Here is a 10,149-nt window from a genome sequence, read left to right as displayed (position 1 = left end):
CGAGTAATTAGCTGTAAAAGGATTCACAGGAACCGTGTTTATAAGCACTTTTTATATCCTGCTGAAAAGGTATTTTCAATAAATTTGCTGCAACTGGATTTTACAGTAATTTGCATTTACAGCAGTTACTGCAAATATTTTTTTATGCTGTGTGTTTGTTTATCTACAGTGAAGTAACTGTAACTTTTATTTACAGCAATTTTACGTAATTTCATTTACAGTGAAATTACTCTAAAGGAAATAACAGAAACAACTGTCTAACTACCAATTATAATGATCAATATTAACTCGACATGAATGGCACAAGATCTGTTTATTGCAAAAGAAACTAGACTCTAAATTTAAAGCTGTGGCAGGAAACATTGTATGTGTAGGACTCATTTAATTAATTCTAATTTGTTTAATTTTACAGGGTGGGCCATTTATATGGATACACCGTAATAAAATGGGAATGGTTGGTGATATTAAAGTCCTGTTTGTGGCACATTAGTATATGTGAGGGGACAAACTCCTCAAGATGGTGGTGACCATGGTGGCCATTTAGAAGTCGGCCATCTTGGATACAACTTTGTTTTTCAATAGGAAGAGGGCCATGTGACACATCAAACTTATTGGTAATGTCACAAGAAAAACAATGGTGTGCTTGGTTTCAATGTAACTTTATTCTTTCATGAGTTATTTACAAGTTTCTGACCACTTATAAAATGTGTTCAATGTGCTGCCCATTGTGTTGGATTGTCAATGCAACCCTCTTCTCCCACTCTTCACACACTGATAGCAACACCACAGGAGAAATGCCAGCACAGGCATCCAGTATCCGTAGTTTCAGGAGCTGCACATCTTGTATCTTCACACCATAGAAAATTCCCTTCAGATGACCCCAAAGATAAAAGTCTAAGGGGGTCAGATCGGCAGACCTTGGGGGCCATTCAACTGGCCCACGACGACCAATCCACTTTCCAGGAAACTGTTCATCTAGGAATGCTCGGACCTGGCACACATAATCTGGTGGTGCACCAACTTGCCGGAAAAACTCAGGGAACGTGCCAGCTTCAGTGCATAAAGAGGGAAACACATCATCATGTAGCAATTTCAAATATCCAGCGGCCTTGAGGTTTCCATTGATGAAGAGTGGACCCACTAACGTTGTACCCCATATACCACACCAAACCATCACTTTTGTTGTTCCAACAGTCTTGGACGGATCCATCCAATGTGGGTTAGTGTCAGACCAATAGCGGTGGTTCACCATTCACATAAAAGTTTGCCTCATGACTGAACAAAATCTTCAGCGTGAACTGAGGGTCCTGTTCCAATTTTTGTTTTGCCCATTCTGCAAATTCTGTGCGTCGATTTGGGTCATCCTCGTTGCGATGCTGCAGTATCTGGAGTTTGAAAGGGTGCCATTTGTGAGTAGCTAATATCCGCTGAAGGGATGTTCGACTAATGCCACTCTCCAGTGACATGCGGCGAGTGCTACGCTGTGGGCTCTTGCTGAATGAAGCTAGGACAGCCACTGATGTTTCTTCATTAGTGACAGTTTTCTTACATCCACATTTTGGCAAATCCAACACTGAACCAGTTTCACGAAACTTAGCAAGCAGTTTGCTAACTGTAGCATGGGAGATGGGTGGTCTCGTAGGGTGTCTTGCATTGAAATCTGCTGCAATGACCCGGTTACTGCGTTCACCAGATATCAACACAATTTCGATCCGCTCCTCACGTGTTAACCTCTTCAACATGTCAATGGCTGTGAATAAAGAGAAACTTGTAAATAACTCATGAAAGAATAAAGTTACGTTGAAACCAAGCACACCATTGTTTTTCTTGTGACATTACCAATAAGTTTGATGTGTCACATGGCCCTCTTCCTATTGAAAAAACAAAAGTTGTATCCAAGATGGCCGACTTCTAAATGGCCACCATGGTCACCACCCATCTTGAGGAGTTTGCCCCCTCACATATACTAATGTGCCACAAACAGGACTTTAATATCACCAACCATTCCCATTTTATTACGGTGTATCCATATAAATGGCCCACCCTGTACATTATTTGTTTACATGGTGTAAATTTAGTTTAATGTGCTCACCTTTATATAGTGCAATTTAGACTTGCCAATTACACTGTAAAATCTAGGATTGTGTTTAATTAAAAATATTTAGTAGACTGAACTAAATTTTATATCAATTTGTTATCAGAACTCAGTTTATGTAAGTTACCAGTACTTTTTATTCAAAAAGCTGATCAACTCAGTTTATTTGAGTTTTCTTAAATTAGAAAAACAAAGTAAGCTGGAAATTTTGCTTCCTAGTGCAGAAGGATAAAATGATATGGTTTAAAAAATGCAGTGTCACTGCGCTCCTCCTTCCTGTCACAGATCAGTCTGCATGTTCATGATGCCCACATTTTTTTCTGAAATATGTTGAGCAAACTTGGGTTCAGCTGGAGAAGCTTCAGCTCAAGAGATCATAGTTGGCATTGTTGTGATTCTTTACATGATACACTGATTCAGTGAGTAAATGTTTACTCTGATTCAAACTGTTTTTGTGGCTTATCTCAGTTTAGCACCAGGTTTATGAACTTGCTAGCTAGCTAGTGTTAGCCTAGCATTGCTGCTTCCTCTTGGCTCATGTTACTTAAAAATTAACCCCACAGCTTTAAAAACCTTATATAAAAATCTCAGTGAAAGAAAAGTGAGCAGCTACTTGATAAGAGCCCAGATGAAACTTTTTTGGAAGGTGCAGCCATTGGGTGCAGCTTGTTTTCAACCCATATGAACTTTTATAGCGTATGAACTGTATAATCATAATCCCTGTATTATAATTATACAACTGATTTTACATTTAATGAAAATTTCTGTTAATTACATTTTGAATAATAATAATAATAATAATAATAATAATAATAATAATAATAATAATAACAACAACAACAACAACAACAACAGTATTTGTTTTGTTAAAAAATATGTTTAGATACAAGTTTTGCTGTGAAAGTCCAAAGCCATAAACCACATTAGTGGCCTATTAAATGGTTAAAGTCTAGATTGGCTTTATAGTTGAAAATAAAGTAATTTAGCTTGTCCTTCAAAACAAATAAGTTAAATTCCACAGTTGCAAAATGTTGAGGTTGCCTATGTTACACATAAACACTGCCAAAATGTTTTATCTGGTCATTGTGCTTATTAGAAACTTTATATATTAGAAGTTAGCTTTTAACAAGCATGCAATTATTACATTTAAATTAGGTGGTCTTTTTTTTTTAAACACATTGTCTTTAGGCCTAGACTGACAGTGGCAATACCACAAATTCAGACACAGTAGATGTAGTAGTAGTAGATGGTGTTTTAAATACTGTCTGTGCTAGTCTAATTTGGTTGTATGAGGTGCATGTTAACTTTCTGTTTTTTAAGTTATAACGGTTGCACAGCCATTAACGATCAAATCAGAGGTTTTTCTTCCTCTCCTTGCTTCTTACTGTCTTTCAGGCTCAGGACCAGCAGTTCCCACATCAAACTCTTTCAAGTCTAGAAAAGGAGCTGTCTGACAGAAAGACTGAGTCGTGAGTATTTTGGTTTTCCAATATAATAGTAATTGTCAGTGACATTTATATTAATCTGAACTCTAATCACACTTTAGATCAACCTGTTTTACTTATTGTTTCATTTGTGCTTTGGTTTGGGGAAGTTGTTTCTTTACTGATCTTTTCCTGTCTTCTGTTATTAGACTTGAGAGATGACTGCTCTGTGCTGTTGCTGTTGACTCCAGTAAATTCTAGACATGTTGTGTAAGTAAATACAAACAAGAGTTTGGTCTGCATTTCTTGAAAGATCATATCCCATAAACTTAGTTTAGAGGGTCCACACTGTCTGTACAGTATAGTGAAGCCTGCAGGTTTTTGAATAGTGACATTTGTTTTGTGCCCGAATTATTCTGCAGATCATCAGAATGAAAAGTTATTGGCCATGTTTGCATAGCCCTTTTTAAAAATATGCTTTCATGACATTAATGTGTATCGGGTGATGGTCAGGGCTATCCAGACTCACAAGCGGGACACTGAATGTCATCTCTGGTGGGGAGGGAGCCTGAGATTGTCTAAATTGATGTCTGTTCTATTGCAGAAAAAATGTTTTAAGAAAGCAAATAAGTTGGTGTTCTAAAGAATAAGACTGTTTGCTTGCAGGCCACCAGGAGATATGAGTCCTCCGTTACAGATGGTGTGCTCAGTGAGGATGGTCGCCTGCAGGTTCAAGGTCATTGCATTTCCAACCCACATCCACTGCCACTGTACTTAAGGAAAGTTGGGACAATGTTAAAGACTTTCTTCTGCACTTACATTTGGATCAACTAAATCCATGGCAGTCATTCAGGCAGCAATGCCAGGACTGCAAACAAGCCATTCTTAAAATATTACAACATACCAAGCTTCTGTGTTTGTAATTTCAGAAAATTTAAATCTGAGACTTTGTTTCATTGTAAGATTATAACAATGATGGCAATACAGTGTCCAGTATGTTGGCTGATATACTTTTTTGCATTTGAAAATAAAAGTTGGGCTGATTTTAACGCCATTACAAGAAGTGTTGTTAATTATTCTTTTTTTTAATCATACTTGCATACATTATACTTTTAATATAAGTTTTGTACTACAAATTTCAAGGATGGTGATGTGATTAAAAAAAAGTAAGTTGCCACAAATAGTTTTTTTAATTTAATAGAACTGTTTGTCAGTGGGTAAACAATTAGTATTATGTATTACGCAGTCAGAAACATCAAGTTATTCTTAGTACCGTATACTTGCGATGAATAAGTTGTCCTAACATAGTAAGTAAGCATTACTTAGTTTTTTTGAGGCAACGAGTTTGCATAGTTTTTTTTAAGTTCTGGGAACTAATTAGATTTTATAGTGTGACCTGATATACATAGCTTTAGACTGTGGGAAGAAGCCAAACATCCAGAGGAAGCCGATGCAAAACATACTAACGTTACACAGAAGGGCCCCAGTAGGGATTTGCACTGGTGCAAATATTGGCCTCTTCGACTCTGTTCTGGCAGTGAGTCACAGTTTGTACGGCTTCTTTTAGCATTTCCCCACTGACCTGTTTTGCTCTACTATCAGATATTTGTTGTTTGAACTTGTATAACACGATTGCAATCAAAGTCCAGAGGGTTGTAGTACAATGGAAATTCATCACAGCCAGGTTTTCTTTGCATTAGCCGACTTGACAAAGCCTAAAACCCCATCAAAGATAACAGAGATAATGATGCTTATCAGCTATCTTTGTTTTAGGATCTGTGTACACTAACATAAAAACTGGTGTTTCTTGCTCATGGCTCTTCTTCTCCACAAAATGATCCCTATGAATGTCATCTACTTGAGATGTTATCAGATAATGACCATAAAAAGATGATAAAAATGTTCAAAGAAGATAAAAAAAATAGGAGTAAAATGTTACACTGTTCCAAATATAGGAAACAAGATTAATGCTACAGAAAAATGCTAATCTTGGGATGCAGTACATAGAGCGGCAAATTGGACATTTTAATTTTAGTACATTAATTTTACACTGAGTACACTCTCCTTTAAATATTAAAGGTTATAATCTCATAGTCTAAAAAGGGTCATCAATGCAGCACAAGCACATGCACACACACACAAACAAACCATAACCTACATAGTTCGTGCAGCTTCAAAAGTACCTATATTTTGCACTCTGCCCGCTCATAATCTTTTATATTTGTTATTTTGTAATTGCATTATGTTATCTATCTATCTATATATATATATATATCTCTATATATATATATATCTATATATATATATATATATATATATATATATATATATATATATATATATATATATATATATATATATATATATATATAGTAAGAACAAGATCCGGTCTATCAACACCTACGCCCTGCCTGTGATCAGGTACCATGCTGGGATAATAAGCTGGCCAAAGGAAGAGATAGAAGCCACTGATATAAAGACAAGAAAGCTCCTGACCATGCATGGAGGGTTTCACCCCAAGTCCAGCACCCTGAGGCTGTACGCTAAGCGGAAGGAAGGAGGCCGGGGACTGGTGCGTGTTAGCACCACAGTCCAGGATGAGACAACAAACATCCACGAATACATCACGAAGATGGCCCCAACTAACACCGTGCTCAGTGAATACCTCAGGCAGCAGAAACCCAAGAAAGAGGAGGAAGGTGAGGAACCATCATGGAAGGACAGACCCTTGCACGGTATGAACCACCAGCAGATAGCGGAGGTGGCTGATATTCAGAAATCCTACCAGTGGCTGGACTGAAAGACAGCACAGAGGCACTAATCATGTCAGCACAGGAACAAGCTCTGAGCACAAGATCCATAGAGGCTGGGGTCTATCACACCAGGCAAGACCCCAGGTGCAGGCTGTGTAAAGATGCCCCTGAGACAATCCAGCACATAACAGCAGGGTGCAAGATGCTAGCAGGCAAGGCATACATGGAACGCCATAACCAAGTGGCCGCCATAGTGTACAGGAACACCTGTGCCGAGTATAACCTGGAAGTCCCGAGGTCAAAATGGGTGACGGTGGTGGAGAATGACCGAGCTAAGATCCTGTGAGACTTCCAGATACAGACAGACAAAATGGTGGTGGCTAACCAACCGGACATAGTGGTGGTAGACAAACAGGAGAAGACAGCCGTGGTGATAGATGTAGTGGTCCCGAATGACAGCAATATCAGGAAGAAGGAACACGAGAAGCTCGAGAAATACCAAGGGCTCAGAGAAGAGCTCGAGAAAATGTGGAGGGTAAAGGTAACGGTGGTCCCAGTGATAATCGGAGCACTAGGGGCAGTGACTCCCAAGCTAGGCGAGTGGCTCCAGCAGATCCCGGGAACAACATCGGAGATCTCTGTCCAGAAGAGCGCAGTCCTGGGAACAGCTAAGATACTGTGCAGGACCCTCAAGCTCCCAGGCCTCTGGTAGAGGACCCGAGCTTGAAGGATTGACCGCCTGCAGGGGGAATTAATTATATATATCAGGGCTCTAGAGTGTGACCAATTTGGTCGCAAATGCAACCAAATTTTTCAGTGGTGCGACTAAAAAAAAAAATATTTGGTCGCAAATATTTTCGGGTAACAAACAAACAAAAAAAATCTCTGCAACTCTGTGTGGTCAACAACAGACACACATTATGCCCCTATCGTGGACTAAACCAATCAGAGATAGTCAGGGGCGGGACCTCTCTGATTGGCCGTGGTCCAGTTGAAAGTGCAGGTGGAAGAGAGAGGTGAGTAGCTTGAATAAAGCGATATCAATTCATTAACGGATTCCACACAAAGACGTAAACACAGAGCGGACCCGACGCATCAGAATCAACTTTGTCTTTCTCGGCTTTCTCACCCCACGGCCCGAACACGGACACGCTGTCGGAGCTTAGCGATTCTGATGCGTCGGGTCCGCGCTGTGTTTCCGTCTTTTTTGCGCTGATTCTGAGCTGCAGGTTTTGTCTCTCCAACCAAAATTCGCCGAGCCAGCAGCAAAAGAAGCAGCAAACTACGCTTCACATTTGATCAATGTCGTCATGAATTCCCTCTTACTTTTGCTGTTTTGCTTCCACCACGATAAAAATCACACTTCATGCACAGCTCTCTCTCCCTCTCTCTCTCTCTGTACTTCCAGAACAGTTTCCCGTCTCAAATCTCTGTTTTCTGCATTATTAATTCGCTTATTACCCACCAGTCTACCGTTGTTTACAGCGCTGTCGGCAGCTGTCTTTTTCTTTTCTTTTTCTTTTTTTCCACTTAAATGACCTCGGACAAGAAAGCCTCATTTCTGCTGTTCAATACTGAAGAAATTTAAACTTCTTAAAATTATGCAAAATTGCAGAATATTGCAGAATATTTTTTAAGGTTATCTGCTATAAAACGCCAGACCAGGAAAATCTCCTTCATGTTTTTCTGTGTTTTATTCTCAGTTACTTTGACACAAAGGCATCTGCTGTGATGTTCACAATTCTGATGAAGTCTCATGTATATCAGTGCTGATAAATGATCAGAATTATAATATTTCTGACTGTCTGAGGCTAAATTGAATCGAATCAGGACTTTGAGAACCGGAATCGAATGGATTATAGAAATCAGTGATGATACCCAGCCCTAGTGAGCAGCCTAGGCCCGACAGAAGTGGATGTAGCTGTGGGTAATAAGAAAAGATGAAAAGAACTATTGATAACTTTTGTGTTAAGTTAAGGACTGATCCGTCTGAAATTCATAGCCAGCTCTGACATGGTGCCATCAATCTTTGAATGCTGAAAAAACAGCAGTGTATCCAGAAAACACATTATATGCTGCAATAAATGCACTGCCCAAGTGTCCCTCTCCCCACTGCCTTTCAGCAGCAGGCAGCAGCAAACAGGTCGTCAGAGGAGCCAAGATGATGATTAAGTTTAACATTTTCTACAATATTGACAAAGCAATTTAAGCACAAGTTTGTTAGTTAATAATTTAGAAATGAATATTGTGTGTATGGACTTCCCCCAAAGAAAGTGCACTTGTAAAACTGCGGTGTTAAGCGATGCAGTTGAAAAATTTGAGTGCGCCTAACTTTTGTGCCGGTGCGCCTAAATTTTTTAAAGTTAGAGCACCGGTGCGCCCATGTCAAAAAGTTAGTCTAGAGCCCTGTATATATATATATATATATATATATATATATATACACACACACACACATATATATATATATATATATATATACACACACACACACATATATATATATATATATATATATATATATATATATATATATATATATATATATATATATATATATATATATATATATATATATATATATATATATATATACACACACACACACACACATTTAAATATACATGTATATATATTTTTTTTTTTTGCACCATGACACTGTGTACAAACTTGGCAATGAAAGTGATTCTGATTCTAAAAAAGGCAGAAAAATTCATAATGGATACATCTACCCCTGGTCACCTACTTTTTAAATTCTTAGACAGTGCAGTTAAAGTAAGGACAGAGGGACTGAAAAACATTTTTTTCTCTGAGAGCTATAAAAAGCATTAAAATGCTACAATGTCCACTTGAATGCACTCGGTGTAATAACGGATTGGGTAATTTGAGAGAATGGAGACAGGTTGCTTTTGTCTTTTTTATGTCTTATATAGTTGTTTTATAGTTTATGGACTGCTGTTAATGGTTTTTGCACTGTTGAGATTGCACTTAATTTTGTTGTACATGTTCCTGTAACAATGAGGAAATTCTATTCTGTGTTCTAGGAGCTGCTTTGCCAGGAGTGTAAAACAAGACTTGGCAGCAGATTAGAATCAAGAATAAAAACATGCCAAACGAATTCAAGGACATTCAGGTGACAAAACGTGCACAGATTACATTGCTGTAACGTTACAGCTTAGCTTCATTCGTAATGCTAGTAATGCACGTCTAAGTTTCAAATATAGGATGCATTCACTCACTAGAGAATCTATATTGCATTTAAAACATGGTATTACCTATTAGACCCTGAACACATAACCTGCTCTGACCAGTTTATGTGTTCAGCATAAGTCATCGGGGTGATTTAGTCAAGTTAAAAGTGATCCGTTTTTGTGGCACAGAAAACTCTGATTTTGTCACGTTACGGCTGTGTGCAGACAGGAATAGGACCCAAGGTGCAGACTCCGGAGACAAAACGGTGAACTCAAAACAGCTTTATTGCTGAACAAAGAAAATCTACAAAACCTAAACTGAAAAGAATCTAACAAAACACACACAGGGAGCCACAGGGAGATACACACAGCATGAGGGACGACGCGACACTGACTCAAAGAAACACAGGGTTTAAGTACACAGAGGGAGCAATCAGGGAATGGGCAACAGGAGGGAAACACAGCTGGGGCAAATCAGGACTAACGAGACAAGGAGAGCAAAACCAGATACACTAACATGAGACATGGACTTTCAAAGTAAAACAGGAAACATAACACAGACTGAACTAAAGACACAGACTCACATGCAGGCACTACAGAGGGAACAGAGACATGGGACCAGGGCAGACACAGACACTGACTGGACACGGGGATATAGCAACAAAGGATACACAGAGACGCGAACT

The 10,149-nt window shown here is 38.8% G+C and overlaps 1 protein-coding gene across 1 annotated transcript in view; it reads right to left on the bottom strand.

The window, feature by feature from the left end:
- The window catches only part of LOC116310336 (retinol dehydrogenase 12-like), a 124,464-nt gene that overhangs the window by 76,434 nt on the left and 37,881 nt on the right, over positions 1-10,149 (bottom strand). The gene's annotated exons all lie outside the window — the stretch shown is intronic.

The sequence above is a fragment of the Oreochromis aureus genome, linkage group 9 (assembly GCF_013358895.1).
Source record: "Oreochromis aureus strain Israel breed Guangdong linkage group 9, ZZ_aureus, whole genome shotgun sequence".
NCBI classification, from domain to species: Eukaryota; Metazoa; Chordata; class Actinopteri; order Cichliformes; family Cichlidae; genus Oreochromis; species Oreochromis aureus.
Note: the sequence above shows the minus strand (reverse complement) of the source record. Positions and strands in the feature narration are given on the sequence as shown.